Raw genomic sequence first — 14427 nt, forward strand, 5'->3', positions numbered from 1 at the left:
GACAGCTCGCTAAACCTTGATATGTATGCATCTATATCAGAGTTTCGGACGGTGAGATTCCACAGCTCTTGCTCCATTTTCTGAATTTCACCACGAGGGCAGTACTCAGCCATCAGCATTTCTTTCAGCTCCGTCCATGGCATAGCGTTGGCTACGGGGAGAGTCATGGCCTCTATATGTCCATTCCACCAGGTGAGAGCCTGGTCAACAAATGTGCATGCGGCGAACTTCACTTGTAGGAGCATGTTCTGGTAGGTCCGTGATTTGTTCCGTTGTTCGAACTCCCAGCCCCTTGCCCATTGACTCCGCCATTATTCCCTTGCTGGATTTGCGCCATGGTTGCAGTAACTGCAGCAGATACAGCTGCTTGGAATGCAGCTGAGTTGACTTTGGGTGGGGTTGGTCCAGGGTTTCCACGAGTTGGTCGTCGAGGCATCTTTCTGTCATGGAACGGAAAGATGTTGAGTGCCTATGATTTTTGTGAGATTGTGGTCCTATAAACTAAGTGTGTTGCATGAACTTAAGTGGTTTCACAAATTAGCACACAATCATGTATATATAACACATAGCAAATCACAACATCACAATAAAACACATAAAACTTTTCATTAATATTATCCGCATTTTTGATACATGAAAATTTTGCTCAGAAGAGCATACATAAGTGGTGCAAGTTCGGCAGCGTAACGGCTCTATGATTAGTGTAATCACTTAAACATAGAGTCGATGGTACATAGCATAGATCACCTAAGCATAATACTAAAGATAGATATGACTAGTCCTAGTCATGGTGGGATGTGCCAGGGGGTGGTGCTGAAGAAGTGGACGCTCCCTGAAGGTGAGCCACCTGTCGTTTCGCATCTCGGAGGCGAGTCTCCCATCTCACCTGCCTCATGTGTAACTCTCGGATAACCTCTCGCGTCTCCTGTTCTGCACGCTCAACTCTAGTCCGCATCTGGTGCATCTGATCAGCGGTGCTCTGCGCCAGGTCGCCAGTGTTCCGCAGTCGTCTCACCATGACCGGAAGTGCGCGATCAGCTGACCCTCCCTCCCCCAAGTCGTAGAACTCGCGTGACATGCCGAATGGAGGTCGCTGTCCCTGCTGTCTGCTCCATCTCCAAAGATCGATACCCCAGGGGGGTGTAGGGCCGGTCTGGCCCATCCGGTGAGCGGGCACCCTAGTCGGGTAAGGGGGGTTGATGACTTCGGACTCTGTGTCCGAATCATCATCATCGCTAGGTTCTTCCTCGAAGTCCTCTCCGGCTTCTTCTTCTTCTAGGACCTCTACTGGCTCGGCAGGTCCACCCTCGACTTCCTCCTCCGGATCCTCTTCAGACCCTTCCTCGAGGTCTTCTTCAGGTTCCTCCTCCAGCCATCCGTTATTTCCCTGGTTAGGGAAATACGGATCTCCGTGGTGATGGAAGCCGTCCATACTGTCTGCGAGAGCATATAAATGTACTAATCATTATTTCTAAGATGTTTTAGTTACTATATAATTTGAATTGATGTTCTCTTCTTGGTAACAAGGGGTACGTTTTTAGGTTTACTGACCATCGAGCTTTTTCCCGGAGCATGTGATAGTTGCACTTCGGAGAAATGTAGTTGATCAGGCTACATTCACCCCTTACTACAACCATGCACAATCCCGACTTAACCGAGATGTCAGTGTTATCTTGTTTGATTTGGTAACATGTTCTTTTTCCCCTATATCACACAAGTAAAGATGTTTTTATCGTTGTGTTTTATTTGTTTTGTTCAGAGTTGTTTTAGTCCCTCTTTGGTTTATAGTTGCATATCAATGTGTGGTTAGATATGCCAGTTCACTATAAACAGAGCTCTGATACCAACCTGTCACACCCCCGAAACCAGACGGTGGAAACGTCCGAGGGCTCGCGTGACTTAAATTGAATATCATCACAATGAATATACATGAATCGTAACATAAACATCACCATGCAACAATACATTACAACTGATATTGTTTACATACCGTACATTGTTTTAAATATTACACATTCATAACATAAATTGTTTGAGAGTTTTCAAAAACATAACATCCTAACATTACTTAATATTACCCTTCCGCTTACCTGTTACCTGAGAATACAAGTTATTTTGGAAAACGTCAACATATGAAATGTTGGTGAGTTCATAAGCAATGTTGTGATAAAAATGATTTGCGTAGTTTGTAAAACCCAGAAAATCCGATATTTTATGAAAAGGCAATAGTTTGTCAAAGTGTGAAGATCCATAAGTTGATTCATGAATGATTTTAAAACGTGTATATAAAAGGGAGTTTTGTATTATAGTTATAGTGATTACAAGCGAGTGGTGTCGAATTCCCCAAAAAATCTGATGTTTTCCGATGACGAAAGATATACTTGTTTACTAATTGTTATACCTCCACAACGAATGATTTTTGAATACTCTTCCTTGATTACTCGGGTGGTGTCGGATATTATCAATTCTAGTGAGTCGTTACAACGATGTCTGGTAATGACTGGTTATAACTGCCAACTACGAACGACCCATAGAGGTGCCGTCCGTTGTTACTCACTTAATCCAAACCACCTTGATTACTACTGACTAACGACCTGAGTCTGTTTACTTTGATTACTCATAAGCCTTAGCAAACGAAGAGAAGAGGAGTACGAAGTCCTGCTACTATCGTGAGTTACCTTAGGCTGTCGGGGATGCGAAGGACACGTTGGCCCATCTCGCACTTGATTATTTTGACCTTACTAGCAATACTAATGGACCACTAGGGCCCAATAGCGCATAAAAGCCATTGAAGGTCCCTTTATATGGAATTGGGTCATAGAAGGCCCAATAACATATAATCATTATCCCTTTGGGCCCCAAAGATCATGTTAATGGATTTGCAAGGTCCAACAAGCATGATTTGAAACTTTCAAGCCCAAGTGTCGAATGTTTACTTGTCTTAGGTATCGCATAACTACTGGAGGGTTCGATTGAACGATTGTTGTTTTTGTATCGACTCGAGACCGGTGGATTTGTTTACAACGATATTTGGATTTAGGCGTGTATTCATCTTACAATTTTTCGTAAGTCGTAGTTTAGTATATTTGACTCAATACTCTATAAATAAATTAATTTACTTAGAATTAGTGGTTTGACCTTTTCAACCCCTTTCTTTTTATAAAAATAACAATTTTAGTCATTTATATAAAAGAAAAGACATATTAAGCCCTTAAAACATTTTCTTGACACTTTTGCATCATAGACTTATTTAAATGAAATTTTTGACTAAAGACTTATACTTTGGCAGTTTCAGCCCTTCCAGAAATGTATTTTTCAGTTAAAGCCCAACCTTTTTGCAATTTTTACAATTTTTGCCCAAAATCTCAAAACCTTACATTTTTTATCCTTTTTGGAAATGGAAAGCATTTTTAACCCTTGAAATAGTTTTGTTACACTTTTTATCCCCTGTTTTGAAGAATTTACCATTTCAGTCCCTTTAAATGTCATATTTTCGCAATTTTGGGCTTATTGGGCCGAAAAGCCCAAAACTTAGCCCATTAAGCTAATATTTACATTTTAAGTCCTTTGAAGATCATAATGTTCATAAAAACAATTATTGTAACTGTTTTGACTCTTTTGACCTTTAAGAAACCGTGATTTGGCAACTTTTAACCCAACTTTTGTATATTTGACAATTTAAGCCCAAAAATGAGTTTTATGTTGCAATATTTTTATAATAATCTTAGAGATTAATATTTTTGACTTGTTTAGTGTAATATAACTTGGATCATGTTTGTTTTCCTTCTTATAGCATAGATCTCGAGTTTTCTTCCCTTTTTGGTTACATATTTTCCACAAAAACACATAAAATTACACATACATGCATAAAATCATACATAGCATACATATACACATAGATCTACACATTTTACTTGTATTTTCCCCCATAAAACTTATGAAAACCAAAAAGAGAGGGGTATGAAGCTCACCTTTGCTTGTTGTTTTCAGTTTAGAAGGAAGAAATGAAGAAGATTCGATCCTAGCAAGCCTTCTTGGAGGATCTCGAACTTAGAGGCTTCTAAAATGGTGATCATGAGTTTGAATAGATTAGGAAGAGATTTTTGATATAACAAAGAATCTATATCATGGATCCAAGCATGAACTTACCTTGGATGATGATTTTTGTGGAATACTCTCCTTGAAAAGCTCCTAAATCTCGAAAATTTGATGAAGAATGAAGAGAGTTCTTATGTGTTTGAGAGAGATTTTTGAGAGTGTGTGTGTGTTTGAGTTGGTTTCGGCCGAGAGAAAAAGAGAGAGGAGAAAGAGAAGTGTGTGAAGTGATGTGCGCATGGGAACATGAGATGAGTGCATGGAAGTCCAAAAGGTAATAAAGAGGTGGCAAATGGAAGTCAACTCTTCCTCCATTTGAGTAGTTGGGCCGAGAGAAGAGAAAAGAAGAAAAGAGATTGGGCCTTTTTATGCTTAAGCCCATATTATGATCTAATTAGATGATTTTTGGCCCAAAATAAATCAAGGAATGATTTTTATGATCTACTAGGGCTATATAAATTTGTTGTGGTCCAATAAGGCCCATTAAAGTTAATCTAGTTCATTTTAGGCTTATAAGGCCCAAAATACTAAGTTTCATGTATATGGGTCCAATTAGAGTCCATTTAGGAGTTCTAAGCCCAAGATAGTTAAGTTGGAAGCTTATTGGTCCATCAGGCCCAATAAGAAGATCCTTATCCAAAATGGACTTAAACCGGGATTTCTAGGGCTTCCAATTCTTTGTTGACTAATTGCAGTGCTTGTATGAGGTGTTTAATGGAAGTTTTGTTGTTATTGAATAAGCATCATACATGCTTTCACATTGTTGGTTCACAATTGGTATAATTGTTGTAGTTATAAAGCATCAAAATTCCTAGTTGTGACAACTTGTTCCATGGCTGCGTTTACAGCTGCGGTCACAGCTGCTTGAAACACCACTGCATCGAACTGCGGAGGTGGTGGTGGTGGTGGAGTTGGAATTGCAGGTCTGCCCCTGGTCGGACGCGGACGAGGCGGCATCTTTTACTGAAAGTTGATAGGGATGATGACAATAGTAAGAACCAATTGTAAGTATAATAAGAGTGACTCATGCAATAAATCGCCATAGTCCAACCATCGAATGGAGACATAACAATAGAGTAGGGAAACACCAGAGTAAAGACCTTACAATAGATTAGATAACTGCCGATATTACTGTTTTTAATGATGTAAACGAGTTCGGGAAAAATGACCTAACAGTCGGTCTTACATCAAACCATAAGGGAAAATGTTGGCAGCTTAGAAGTCTAGTTAGAGTACTTTAAAAGTTAGGAATATTTTACAGGCAAGTGCTCCATAGAGCACAGAAAAGAAAGGCTATTCCTTAACCCAAAAGAAAAATATGAGTCGACATCTTCTACCGGCGACGGGTATCCCTCGGGCGAACCTTTAGATCTGCCAGCTGACGCACAACTTCTTGAAGATGTCGCTCATGCGCCCTCCAACGTACTAGGAGTTCCATGACTTCAGCTCGGGATGCAGCTAGCTGGTTCTGCAGAGCCTCATTGGTTCTCCTGGTCCTTTCCATAGCCTCTTCGAGTTAACGAATGCGGACCGTGTTAACGCCAGAGTTGGCGTCCACTTCCATCACTCGGTCGATGGCTGCACGACCTTGCTCGACGTTCCGAGCAATCCTACGGACCATGATGGGTAGGACTCGGCCAGATGAGCCTCCCTCGCTTATATTGTAAAAGCTTCGGTCTCCGTTGAAAGGTAAAGGCTGACCCTGCTCATCACTCCAGCGGTTCAAGTTTGTTGCCCACAAGGGTGTGGGACCTTGAAATGCTGGACGGGGGTTGAGGTTTGGGACTTGACCTTCTTGGGGTAGGTTGTTGACCTCTGGTTCGAAGTCAGATCCATCCGAAAAGCCTTCTGCGAGGTGATCATCCAAAGGGATTGGATGATCCTCTTCTGGCTCATCACCGAGCCATCCTCCATTGTCGTTGTTGGGGAAGTGCGGGTCTCCGGGGATATGGAATCCAGCCATGTTATCTACGCGAGAAAAAGGGTATAATAATCTTAGAATCTAATGGGCGTATTACCTAAGATAATTATAAGATGATTCCTTACTAGTTACTTCAATATCTGCATAGTGCATACCAGTTATATGGAATCAAGGTAGGATAGACCTTCGAATAAGTGACCCTAACTCTAAATCCACAACCAAACAAGGAACAGGAAGTAAAGCAAAGATCACAGATTCTAAGTCTATAACACCTTAGCCACATATAACCGTAGCGTATCCACTTAGCAATTATTGACCTACTAGTAAAGACTCTTTTAGTTCTCAATTATGTAGTTAGAGCAACAAAATACTCCTATAGTATTTTTAGGTTTATGTTCTGTTCTATGGTTCTCATTGTAGTAGTGTTGGTAAGTTTTTAGACTTATTGCAACACCACAATCATCCTTAGGCACATGCTAGTCACTCCTCAGAAAATATAGTTTATTAGGCTATATCTCCCTAGATTTGACTATATGTCTCTAAGCCTAATTGTGTTGTCCAACAATCATAATACTTTTGTTCTGACCTAGTATGATACTGACCTTGGTATGAATAGATGTATGTATACTTAGTTAAATATTTTATTATTTAAAAGTATAATTTCTTGGTCAGAGTGTTTTAATCCCGATGCGTTTATAGTTTGTATATCTTTTATGGGTTGATATACTTGATTCACTATAAACAATGCTCTGATACCAATCTGTCACACCCCAAAACCGGAACGGTGGAAACGTTCTGGGGTTGAGGACTTCATGTACAGTATCACAACAAAGCATAATAGTAAACAAGCAACAACATCCATTGCATTAATAGAATAATTTTAATACAAGCGTGTTCTGTATAGTTTGTCAGACACCAAAATAAATGATCAAAATAAAGATGAGTATTGTATGTGCTCCATCTTCTCAAAAGCTTCATCGGTACCTGTCTACTGATGACCTGAGAATACTAGTTATTTTGAAAGAGTTTATCAGCATTTACGCTGGTGAGTTCATAAGTATTTAGTGTCATTGCTTGCATAAAAATGTTTGTAACCACGTAGTGTAAATGTTCGTAGTAGTTTGTAAATGTTTGTAAATGGTTGAACTTTCTAGAAAATCCTATATTTTCTACTGAAATGTAGTCTTCTACCAAGACCCGACTATTCGCATGTTTGTTCTTTTGTAAATATGAGAGTTTTTCCCAGTGAAACTATCATATAAAAATATAGTTTAAGTCATCGTTATAGGGAAAAATAACGTTTAACCTCAGCAGTGCCACTGCTGGCTATGAAGTAATAAAAATGCAGACTCCAGGTAGTATTAAATGTACAATACACCTCGGGGAGTCTGTTTGCATTTAATTTTTAGTCGGTTAATTAAAGGTTTAAATGTGACTTTGTATGTAACCATACTGATCGACGGCTGAATAACTGATGACCCTCCGGTGTCATATGTAGTGAGGTAACATTTTGTCACCCCTTGGCCTTATCGGTTGGGACTGTAGCTAGCAGTCAGGGTGTGGGAGTGTCTGTCCCGTATAGATCTATACACATAATGCCCGCTCTCCATCCAGCAGACTCTGGTTACAAAGTGATACAACAATGTAGTATTGTATCGAGAAATAGTATGTCACATTCTATTTATCGTATTCAAATGTTTGTATAGTAAGCCATAGGGTAGTAATGTTTTCTCTATACTAGTATGTAGTATATCCTCTTGTATAGAGTATAGTATGTTCTCTTGTATAGTGTATAGTATGTTCTCTTGTATAGTGTATAGTAGGTATTGTTTCTCATTACAGTATGTAATGACTCATAATGTACTGGCTCTTGTCTGTGTCGTTAGTAGTAGTAATAGTGACTAGTGATCTCTTAACTATACCTATTATAGTTAACTAGTAATGTTGTTTGTATGCCTTTGTTACCCAAAAGTACTGAACTGAAGTGAGAGCTTTTATATCCAAACACATATATACGATATATAACTAAGGTTTCAATGACATTCGGACAAATAACAGGATACCCTAAGTCCACAACCAAACAAGGAACAGGAAATAAGGTGAGCTATCAGTCCTAAGTCCTTCAAACCTTACTTATATAAATATATCTGTATAAATATGAGTTTGACAATAATGCAAGTTTAAAAGAGTTTGATAAAGGATTTAGCATTTAAAAGATTTTAATAAAATGTTTTGAAGTGTTTGAAATCCATAAGTTTGATAACAATACGAAAGTAATAGAAAATCTTTCTGTTTGTTCTAGTTATTAATCACATGTGATTAATATAATAACTAGAAGAATTCAACTTGTATTCCCCCCCCCCCCCTAAAAGCATTTAAAATCATTTAAAAGGTTGATTAAGAGGGATGAACTCACCTGCAGTGAGTAACTCGAATGAAAGATCGATATAGGATTGTTGGGTGTCAATTGGAGTCCTGAGCACAAACGAATCCTATTTAACATATAATTACACATATATGAATACATTTAATGTATATAACCACTAATGGTGATAGGGACACGCCTTAGAGACATAAAAACACTTAGAATTAAGTGTTACCAACACCTATGGTTGCCCATTAGGGGTGTATGGCCCTCTATTGGAGTGTAAGGCCACAAAATCAAGCGTTTTGTGTGTTTGCGGCAAGAGTGTGCGGCCAAGTGTGTGTGCGGTCGCACACTCACTATGAAATGTATCAAAAACATGTTTCTAAGCCTTAGGAATGTTCTAGGGAAGGTGTTTTGACCATTGCTTAGCCAGAATGGAAGTTTGTTGCCATTTTGGACCCTTAAAAGGGTGTGTGCGGTTACACATGGTGTGTGCGGCCAGGTGTGTGCGGCCATGGAGTGTGCGGCCGCACACTCCTAGTAAAAATGGTCCAAAACGTATTTTCAAGTTCGTATCTTGTCTCCCCTAAGTGTCTTTGATCATGTGCTAGAATACTACTTGAGTTTGAGGCCTTAAAGCACCAAAATAAGGGGTGTACGGCCACATGAATGTGTGCGGCCGCACACTCCTTTCAGGTCGAGTTCTGGACTTTTAACAAGGCTCAAATATAGCTAAACACATGCAGGAGTAGGGTACTTACAGTGTATAAGTGTTTGGGGGTGTTTGGAGCCCAAGAACTTAGTAGGCGTTCTTGGTGTTTTTGAAGAACACTTGAAGATTTACTAAAATGGAGTGATTTCATGGGTGAAATCAGTGATTTACACTAGATGGAGTAAGGAATCAACAAATCAAAGGCTAGAAACACTTACCACTTGAAGATCTAGGTGAAAAATCGGGATCCACTTGAGAGAAAACGAGTTCTTGACTAGGAGAGTGAAAAAGGGTGGAATGAAGGCCAAGACTCTTTCTTATAGGCATGAGTGTGCTTCCAGACGAGTGTGTGCTGCCAGAGGAGGGGTGTGCGGCTGTACACTCCTTAAGTTGGAGCGTTTGGCCACTTTTACGTCGGGTGAACTTATGGGACTTCAAATCCGAACTTCTAACTTGAAGCTACAAAGTTTAGGACACTCATTTGACTCAAAACAAGGCTAGAAAGTGACAGAAATGAGTCTGACTTTGATTTATTTGAACAATAGTGCAAGATAGAAATTTCGGGTTGTCACACTGTTTTAAATGCTTTTAAGGGGGCGAATACAAGTTGAACACAATGATAAGTGTAAATGTTTTGCTATAAACACTATTTTAATAGATTGCTTATGTATTTATAAGTGATCAAAACATTTCAAAAACTCTTTTTAAGTTATGTTACTTTATAGTTTATAAAACTCTGTTTTTAAAGTACAATCATAACTTAGTAGATAAATGAGTCTTTTCTTCAAGTCAATAATAGTTCAAAGTAAACATACTAGTAAACTATAATAGGTATAGTTTAGGGGTTCAGTTTACACTAAAACAGAGAGAACATACTATAAAGAGAAACAGGGAGGTAGATACAATACACGATAACATAGAGAACTTACTATAAAGAGAAACAGGGAGGTAGATACAATACACGATAACATAGATAACATGCTATAAAGAGAAACAGGGAGGTAGATACAATACACGATAACATAGAGAACATACTATAAAGAGAAACAGGGAGGAATATACAATACACAATAACATAAAGAACATACTATATACTAAAACAGAAGAACAAATCATGATTAACTAAATTATACCAATGATCACTAACTCATTGTTCTAAACAAAAGGTGATACAAATGTGGTATACAAGATCAAGATAACTTTAATGTGAGACTATTTCACGGCTTAGCAATTCGTTTGCTGAAGTTGCGTTTTGTAACCAGAATCTCTTGCAGGGAGAGCGTATAGTATGGGTACAACCACATCACACTACGACCTTAATAAAACAAACTAGTTTTAAGTTAGTCAGTACTTCAGTATGTCAATTTAAAAGACAACTATGTACTTACATTTTTCCCATTACTTTCATATTGTGACATTTCCACTTGAAAGTTAATGCAAACTATTTTCGAGTTAAGATAGTTATAAACTAGGGAATACTTACATCTTTACAAGTGACAAACAGAACAGAAGAGTCTAGTACATTCAGTAGGAAGGGGCCTATAATGCTAACTTTATGATTCCTTAGTTTATACATCAGGGATATATATTAACAGGATCTGACAGGTAGTTGGATGTGTGCTTTCTGCTTCATTTCTTGTTCCTTGTTTGGTTGTGGGCTTAGAGCAGATTCACCCAACCTACTATCTATCCGATCTTAGCTATATATATATTTTGTATACACCAAGTAATCATAAGGAGTATCAGGTATGGGTCAGGTCATAGTATACTAATTCAATACACCGTTTTCTAGTAAAAAACATACTTTTCAAATAGAACATTTGGTAGACAAAACTAGAAACTTACCAGTAAAGGTTTAATCCATTTTATTAAACCAGTATAACTTAAAGGACCTTAGGTGATTAATTCTATAATACCTTAGTTTATACAGTAGGGTTATATATAATTAATATCTTATAGGTAGTTGGATGTGTGCTTTCCGCCTTACTTCTTGTTCCTTGTTTGGTTGTGGGCTTAGGGCAGATTCACACAACTAACTATATGTTCGATATTAGATTATATATAGCTAGTATAAACTAAGTGATTATAGAAGGAACTATTGTGGTTACCATTTTTACTAAAACAAATAAGGGTTTTCTTAAAGAATCTTTTCATCAAATATAAAGGAACTGTTACAGTTAACTCCGTGAGTACCAAGTGAATACGCCAGGGTTATATACAACGATGATCTAACAAAAAATGGGATGTGTGCCTTCCGCCTCATTTCCTGTTCCTTGTTTGGTTGTGGGTTTAGGGCAGATACACACAACCGATTGTTTGTTTGCTCTGGGTTTTATATAACTTGTATCCATTTAGTACTCATAGAAAGGATTATAGAGACATTTTTACTTATTTTTCATCAAATCAGGAAATATAGGATTTTCTGAAGGAACTGGCGAACTTTTCTAAAAGAACTTACAAGCTACTTACATCACTAAAATCTTATGAACTCACCAGCTTAAATGTTGATCTACTCTTTCAAAATAACTTGTATTCTCAGGAGACCAGTAAATAGGTACACACACTGGGATTCAGAAGATGGAGCATAATAGCTTCATGTCTTGTTTTGTTATTTACTTTGTAGTCTATGTTATGTGAACCACATACTTTGTAAACACTTTCTTTCTAATGAAATGGTTGTTTGTTACTTTGATTACTATGATGCATGACTTGTGATACTAAACATGACGTCCTCCACCCCCGAACGTTTCCGTCGTTTCGGTTTTGGGGTGTGACACACATCGTGTGGAGTGTCCTTGCTAGATTTTTCTTCCTTTTAAGCTCCATTAAGCTCCCAGTGCAGCTGTAGTCCTTCCAGGTTCCAATATTCGTCACTTCTAGTCCTTTTTCCACAAGAATGTCCTATTTGGTTGCAAAATGTTATTTAACTTAATAAGTATCAACTATCTTTGCAACTAACCAAAATATAACTTAAATGTATTAAAATAATGCTCAAATATAGGAATAGATATGGAAATATTAATACATGAGCGTCCTTTATCCGTGGTGAATATCAGCTCAGTTGTTGCTTCTGATATCAGTGGGACAACTCCTTTTTCGGAAAGCTTAAAACCTGTGGCAGGGGACACAAATTATGCTTGTTTCGAAGAAGATGGAGGATTCAAAATAACTAGTGAGTGTATCCCAAGGGCTCCAAGGGACTTTTTTTAATACCAACACCACCCTGTTCGGAGGATAGGTAGATTATGTGTTAACTCCCCGTGTGTGTGCTTTTTATTTTGAAATTAAGAGTGGTGCATTGAAAGAGTGGGTAGGTAAGGTAGGTTGAGACCTAGATTCAGGCCTGAAACTAATATGTGAATCCATTTAAGAGGATTCACCAGTCTTGGATCTCTTTTTGGCTTTAGGTTTAAAGGTTGATTCTTTTCTTTTCTTGCCGATCTTCTTCTATCGAAATCCTGATGTGGCAGGTCTATTCACTTCCTAGGGCTGCTCATCAAAGACCAGGGTAGTATTTAGTAGGTCACCTAAAACCGAGGTTTCAAGATGGAATTTCTTTTTAGGGGAATCATAACGAATTGCATCAAGCATCTAGTGAGGAAGATGTCGAACAGGTCCAAAAGATGATTGATTTGAAAACCTGGAAGTTTTAATAACTTTGAAAATACAATATACCTCAGGGATGTCCGAGGAGAGCATGATAGCTTCATGAAGTTCCGAATATAGCTTTTGCAGATTCAGAGAATCTCGGACTAGGTATTTTGTTTGCCATTCATATATCAGTTAACTTCACAAAGTCTTGCCATAAGACTTCTGGTAGATTGACGACGTTTGATCGATAGGTGAAGATGCAATAAACGACATATAGCCAGTATTTGCTCATTGTGTCAGTGTCACCTTGTTTTCTAGACAAGCCTCTCAAAATCAAGTGCATCAATATCTTCCAGATGCCAGGAACATCCGACTTCTTGAACTCCTTGTCTTTGAATTCTCCTTTGTAACCTATTTGGGCAAGAAAATCTTGGAATTCTTTAACAGTAGGCTTGACAACCTTGAAACTTTTTGGGTTTAGAGAAACACCAATTGAACGAAGAAAGGTTTCCTTGTAGTAAGGGATGATGTGATCATCACTGATCTTTCATTCAAGTACGTTATCATTAATTTTAACTCGTTCAAAGGCTTTGAACAGGAGAAGGAGTGGAAAATTAGGGTTAGGGATTTTGGTAAGTGGAATGGCGATTAGATGATGAGAGATGAATTCCAACATGACATGAACCGATTCATCATAATCCATGGGGTCAAGTAAAAAAAGTTGTGTGGTTTCTCTAAGGATTGGTTCAGTAGATGAAGATGAAGCGGATCCTTTGGACGATTTCTTCTTTTTGGAGGTTTTGGAAATTTTGGAAGCCATGGATGAATGCTTGAAGAACACAAAGAACAAAGTACAGAGAAAGTTCTATGGAAGAAGACATATAAAAGCGCAAAGAGGGAACAGTTGGATTCAAAATCCTTTTGTAGGTAGGTTGTTTCGGGTTGTGTCTAAGAGTGATATAATGAAACCCAATACCAAAATGGTTCAACATTAAATGCCTAGGTTATAAAAACCTTTTGTGACAGTTAATCCTATGAGACAACATGCTTGTTTGATAAAAAAAAGGTAAACCGTCTATTCACGTTCAGAAAACACTAAGAGTTTAATTGGAATGTGTGCCAAATTATAATTATTGGGACTGAAGGATAATAACCATTGGGTAAACATGTTAGTCATTTTGGAAAAAGGTTAATAAAATCCTTAAAATCACCTTTGTTATTTATTAAAGAGGAATCTCGGAACAAGGGAATTCCAAAACTAATTGACACAAGATGCTTCCGAGAACCAAAAAAAATGAACCAGTAATGTTTGATATTGAGTTCGAGAAGTGACACAACTTCAAGAATGGACATCAAAAACAAAAGCTATACAGAAGATCTTAGTCAAACATTTTATAAAGATTGAGAGATTCTGAGAGCTAAAGGATTAGAGCTTGGAAGGTTGATGATATGGAATCACATTATTAACTCGGATTTGAATTCCGAGGTAGATTTAACATGAGGATTTTAGAAAGTGAAATACTCTGAGGCAAAACTATCTCAAGATCTCTGACAAGGACATTTCAGACAACTTTTGGAGAGAAAACCTGAAATAACTTAAGACTAGAAGAAAGGTTAGACAAAAAGACATATAATGATCCTTTATTTTCCGAGAAGAAACAATTCCGAAATGAAAAATGTTTAGGTCGGAATTACTTAACTTTCTGATGTTTCCATCATAAAGTACAAACTTCTAGGAAG

The sequence above is a fragment of the Lactuca virosa genome, chromosome 5 (genome assembly GCF_052849685.1).
Source record: "Lactuca virosa cultivar CGN04683 chromosome 5, Lactuca_virosa_CGN04683_v6, whole genome shotgun sequence".
In the NCBI taxonomy this organism is placed as follows: Eukaryota; Viridiplantae; Streptophyta; class Magnoliopsida; order Asterales; family Asteraceae; genus Lactuca; species Lactuca virosa.